This window comes from Pelophylax lessonae (assembly GCF_965119305.1).
Source record: "Pelophylax lessonae genome assembly, chromosome: 9".
Lineage (NCBI taxonomy): Eukaryota > Metazoa > Chordata > Amphibia > Anura > Ranidae > Pelophylax > Pelophylax lessonae.
The window spans coordinates 3,672,979-3,678,978 of NC_138776.1; positions in this window are offsets into that span (position 1 = coordinate 3,672,979).

The window sequence follows — 6,000 nt, forward strand, 5'->3', positions numbered from 1 at the left end:
AGAGTGTTGCTTCTTTACTGGCCGGACCGATGAGGCGTTGATGCCCCCCAGCTCCTTGTTTGTAATGTATTGGGTCTGACCAGACTTACAGTATATATAGTCCTTATATACTGTACTTATTATAGTCCCTTATAGTACAGTTGCACATCTCTCCCAGTAAGGAGTAAGCATCTTCAATGGTTCAGAGAGGCTGGATTCATCCTTCTTTTTATGGATAGTGTAGGACCCACTGACAATGGGGTACTTTGACGTAGTGGTGGGCTTGAGCATGATATGGCCATATGGTGGGACCAAATCCCCATTTTATTTATTGATTGCCTTTATATTTGATAGTAATTTCTTTTGCATGTGTGCGCTATTCTCTGTAAATATGCATGTTGCTTGGTTCATAGCTGCACCAGCTTTAGAAATGCATGTTCAGGGTGTGCCCCCCCAGCTCCTTGTTTGTTATGTTTTTGGTCTGACCAGACTTCTGGGGTTTAGCACCCCACCCTCCCACACCTGTACTCTATCAGTGTCCACTAGCAAGCAGATATAGGAGGAGTCCCTTATAGTACAGTTGCACATCTCTCCCAGTAAGGAGTAAGTATCTCCAATGGTTCAGAGAGGCTGGATTCATCCTTCTTTTTATGGATAGTGTAGGACCCACTGACAATGGGGTACTTTGACGTAGTGGTGGGCTTGAGCATGATATGGCCATATGGTGGGACCAAATCCCCATTTTATTTATTGATTGCCTTTATATTTGATAGTAATTTCTTTTGCATGTGTGCGCTATTCTCTGTAAATATGCATGTTGCTTGGTTCATAGCTGCACCAGCTTTAGAAATGCATGTTCAGGGTGTGCCCCCCCAGCTCCTTGTTTGTTATGTTTTTGGTCTGACCAGACTTCTGGGGTTTAGCACCCCACCCTCCCACACCTGTACTCTATCAGTGTCCACTAGCAAGCAGATATAGGAGGAGTCCCTTATAGTACAGTTGCACATCTCTCCCAGTAAGGAGTAAGTATCTCCAATGGTTCAGAGAGGTTGGATTCATCCTTCTTTTTATGGATAGTGTAGGACCCACTGACAATGGGGTACTTTGACGTAGTGGTGGGCTTGAGCACGATATGGCCATATGGTGGGACCAAATCACTACTTTTATTTATTGATTGCCTTTATATTTGATAATCCATTTCTTTTGCATGTGCTATTCTTTGTAAATATGCAAGCTGGGGATTGGTGCTTTAGGATTTGAGCCAAGGTGAGTCCTCCTTCAAAGGGGCCGACAAACAGTGAAAGTGCAATGTATAAAATACCTTGTTTTGGTCTCAGTCTGCAACCTCTCTGATAGCCTCCAAGGGGACATACAGTGGATAACAACTTTCGGGAGGTTCTCCTCAACACCCATCCCAAAGTTTGTTACCAATCCAAGAAGGAAAAAATTGAAGTTAAAGCCAATAGTGTTGTTAGGTATTCATCAATATCTACTGGCTCCATGAATCCTAATGATTGCCCCAGATCTACTGTTACTAAATCTGGGACCCCTAGGAAACTGGCAGGGTCAACTAATGTCTTGAGGGGGCCAGCCATTGCGACTTCAAATTTGGCTTACAATGTTTTAGTGGCATCACTATGGTCTGCATACTGCGGCCCCTTGCTTGCTTTTATCTTGCCCTTGGGGCACTGTTTCATCCACTGATCCCAACAATGGGGCATCATTTCCATCCACTGACACCAATGAAGGGGCACATTTCTTCCAAATGACACCAACGATGGGACAAAATTCCTCCAACTGACACTGTACTCACCGTCACTGGGAGTGAAAGACAGATACTTAATGGTTTGGATTGCTTCAAGTGGGACAGTAATATTTGTCAGCCATGTATCTTGAGAAATATGTGAGGACTTTTCCTGTTTGATTCTGAATCATTGAAAGAGCTAATCACATTGGCTTCTGTTCCATGTCCTTCAATGTCAGAGACAGGCTTTCCCTATTGTTTGTGTATTGAGATAATGTGCATTGTATTGCAGGAGCTTGAGGACAGAAAGTCTGCTAGTTAATTTGCTCAGGTTGATTGAATCATTGTCTTCTGTTAGTTGCTGAGTGGAAATAGTATACTGTTTGTGTTGGTTGTTCTTTAGATATGTTAATTCTATTTCTATATACAATTTCATCTGCTATCTTCTATGATAATGTAATCAGGCAACCCCTGACCTGTGTGTGGTAATCTCATCAGGAGGGGGGGGGGGTCCATGCTGTATATTAATTCTGTGTGACTGTTCGATAAAGAGAGATTCCAGTACAAGCTAAGTTGTTGGCTAGCTTTGTATGGGGGCAGCTAGGATTTGATATCTATGTCCATGACTGCAAGGAAGCCGTATACTGATGGAAGACCACAAGTACAGTGTGGGTCTGAGGTTCCGTTACAGACACCAACAATGGGATACATTTCCTCCCAATGATACCAACAATGGGGCCCAATGACATTAACGATGGGGCACAATTCCTCTCAATGATACCAAGGACGGGGCCCAATGATATCAACGTTGGGGCACAATTCCTGCCACTTACACCAATACTGGGGAGCAATTACTCTCACTGAAACAACGGGGCATTATTTTTTCCCTCTGACGACCTTTTCTACTCCCACTGCCCACAGTCCTGCCCTCCTAAATTTTGAAGAACATAAACTGGCCCTTTGTTTACAAAAAGTTTGGAGACTCCTAAATTTTAAAGAAAAGTTCACTTATAATAATCCGGTCCTACATCAGTAAATGCTACTACTTCCATCATGCAAACATTTTTATTTCCTGTTCCTATTTGCTGCCCGGCCTGCAATGATGAGTCTATAAATTGCATAAATCTGGAACATACAAAGGTGAAGACAGATCTGGCCACACAGAATAATGAAGCGCGCTCAACACATGCAAGGCAAAGATGGGAACTGGGCTGAATGGCCATTATTCTCTATAGCCAAACATGTCCACAGCGTGCTGCATGCACCAAGAGGTAGGAGCACTGGAGATGATGACTACTCTATAGGCCCCGGTAGTGAATAAGAGGATTTCTTGATCTTCTAATTTGTGAGAATTATTTTATTGTAAAGTGCCCTTACCCCGTGAGGACTGAAGTCAAACTGATTTTTCAGTTCTGGTTTCTTTTTGTCCTTGGAGGCTTTAATGGAAAGGTATTCATGTTGTTGACCTGGCCTTCCAACCATGGCCATTATGAAACCACGAGAGGTCCTCTTGCTTTTCCCAGGTAAGTTTTTAGTGGTTTAACTAACTTAAGCATACGATTCATTCATTGTAAATATCTGAAACGTGCTACATACGATCAAGCACCGCAAGAAGCCGACTATCAACCAGAGGAGCCTCTTCAATTAGAGTTTGGCTTTCAAATTGTTGAAGCTTTGACTCCCTTGACTTTTGGCCAGGGGTCTTTAAACTTTATAAACAAAGGGCCAATTTAATATTGTTTAGACTTTTGGAAGGGAGCGGACTGCGGCCATTGGGAGTAGAAAATGCCCCAGCATTAGCGGGAGCAAACAGTGGGGTTGATTTACTAAAGCTGGAGGACTCAGAATCTGGTGCAGCCAATCATCTTCCAATTTCAGCTTGTTCATTTAAGCTTTGACGATAAAACCTGGAAGCTGATTGGTTTCCATGCAGAGCTGCACCAGATTTTGCACTCTCCAGTTTTAGTAAATCCCCCCCCAATGTCTCAGGCTTGGTGGTCAGTGGGAATAAATTACATAGCGTCTGTGGTCCCATCATTGGTGTCAATCGTTGTGTCCCATCATTGGTGTCATTTGGAGGAATAGCACCCCATCTTTGGTGTTGGTGGGGGGAATAGCGCCCCATTGTTGGTGTTGGTGGGAGGAATAGCGCCCCATTGTTGGTGTTAGTGGGAGGATAAATACCCCATCACTGGTGTTAGTGGGAGGAATAGTGACCCATCATTGGTGTTAGTGGGAGGATAAATACCCCATCACTGGTGTTAGTGGGAGGAATAGTGCCCCATCGTTGGTGTGTTAGTGGGAGGAATAGTGCCCCATCGTTGGTGTGTTAGTGGGAGGAATAGTTCCCCATTGTTGGTGTTGGTGGGAGGAATAGCGCCCCATCGCTGGGGTTAGTGGAAGGAATACTGCCCCATCATTGGTGTTAATGGGAGGATAAATACCCCATCACTGGTGTTAGTGGTAGGAATAGGGCCCCATTGTTGGTGTGTTAATGGGAGGAATAGTGCCCCATCGTTGGGGTTAGTGGAAGGAATAGTGACCCATCATTGGTGTTAGTGGGAGGATAAATACCCCATCACTGGTGTTAGTGGGAGGAATAGTGCCCCATCGTTGGTGTGTTAGTGGGAGGAATAGTGCCCCATCGTTGGTGTGTTAGTGGGAGGAATAGTGCCCCATCGTTGGTATGTTAGTGGGAGGAATAGTTCCCCATTGTTGGTGTTGGTGGGAGGAATAGCGCCCCATCGCTGGGGTTAGTGGAAGGAATAGTGACCCATCATTGGTGTTAGTGGGAGGATAAATACCCCATCACTGGTGTTAGTGGGAGGAATAGTGCCCCATCGTTGGTATGTTAGTGGGAGGAATAGTTCCCCATTGTTGGTGTTGGTGGGAGGAATAGCGCCCCATCGCTGGGGTTAGTGGAAGAAATAGTGACCCATCATTGGTGTTAATGGGAGGATAAATACCCCATCACAGGTGTTAGTGGGAGGAATAGTGCCCCATCGTTGGTGTTAATGGGAGGATAAATACCCCATCACTGGTGTTAGTGGGAGGAATAGTGCCCCATCATTGGTGTGTCAGTGGAAGGAATAGTGCCCCATCGTTGGTGTGTCAGTGGAAGGAATAGTGCCCCATCGTTGGTGTTAGTGGGAGGAATAGTTCCCCATTGTTGGTGTTAGTGGGAGGAATAGCGCCCCAACATTGGGGTCAGTAGGAGGAATACTGCCCCATCATTGGTGTCAGTTGGAGGAATAGTGCCCCATTGTTGATTTAATTGGGATAAAGAGTTCCCCATCATTGGTAATACTGGGATGAATAGTGTCCTGTCATTAGTGTCAGTGGGAGGAAGGATTCTTCGTCGTTGGTGTTAGTGTGTAGGAAGGTGGTGCTCAACTGCACCAGCATTGTAGAGAGAGAAGAAGTCAAGAGGAACATGGTTCCTCTATGGTTTCCTGGGTCACCAGGGAAGCTATTCGGTTGGATGCTGCTGCCCCATGTGACTCTGGGGCCAATCTTGGGTCAGGCAGAGTCTATTTAAGACCCTGGCTCCGGGCTTGGCGCACATTTCGTGGGTGGGTATTGTAGGGACAGGTCACCCATCTGTCAGGGACAGTACAAACTGTAGGGAGAGGTTCCAGACGAGTAGGGAAAGAGCAGGGACACGCTATCATAGGAAAGCTCCCTGTTTGGGCACAGATTGGCCAGGCCACATTTTATCCCTCGAGACAGATGCTGTCGGTGCATCCGAGACTTGCTGCAACATGCTGCGATTGCGCCTGGTCGGGTTGACTTCCTGCCGGGTACTTGTTCTGGTTGAACTACGTGTCCAATACAGTTCTGTTACTGCATCTGGACTCTGAGTGTTTTCTTCCTTCCAACAAGTGGGAGGAATATTTCCCCCATTTTAGTGGGAGGAATAGTGCCCCAAGGATCGAATTAAGGCAAGGAAAGAGCCACATCCAGTCCACAAGCTGCAGTTTGAAGACCACAGTTCTAGCCTAAACCCTGTCCATTCTCTGACCCTTTGTTCAATGGGAGTGCTTTGTTGGTCAATAAAGGGCACTTTCATTGGACAGAAGGCTGGAAGGATCAAGAGGAAGGCGATAATAGACACTCCGTGCTGCCTGCTCTTAGGCAACACTTTTGTTTTCCGATATTCACAATAGTTGATAGGCTTTCTATATATATATATATATATATATATATATTCACTATATCTGATCTCCCCAGGACTCTGCATTCACTATATCTGATCTCCCCAGGACTCTGCATTCACT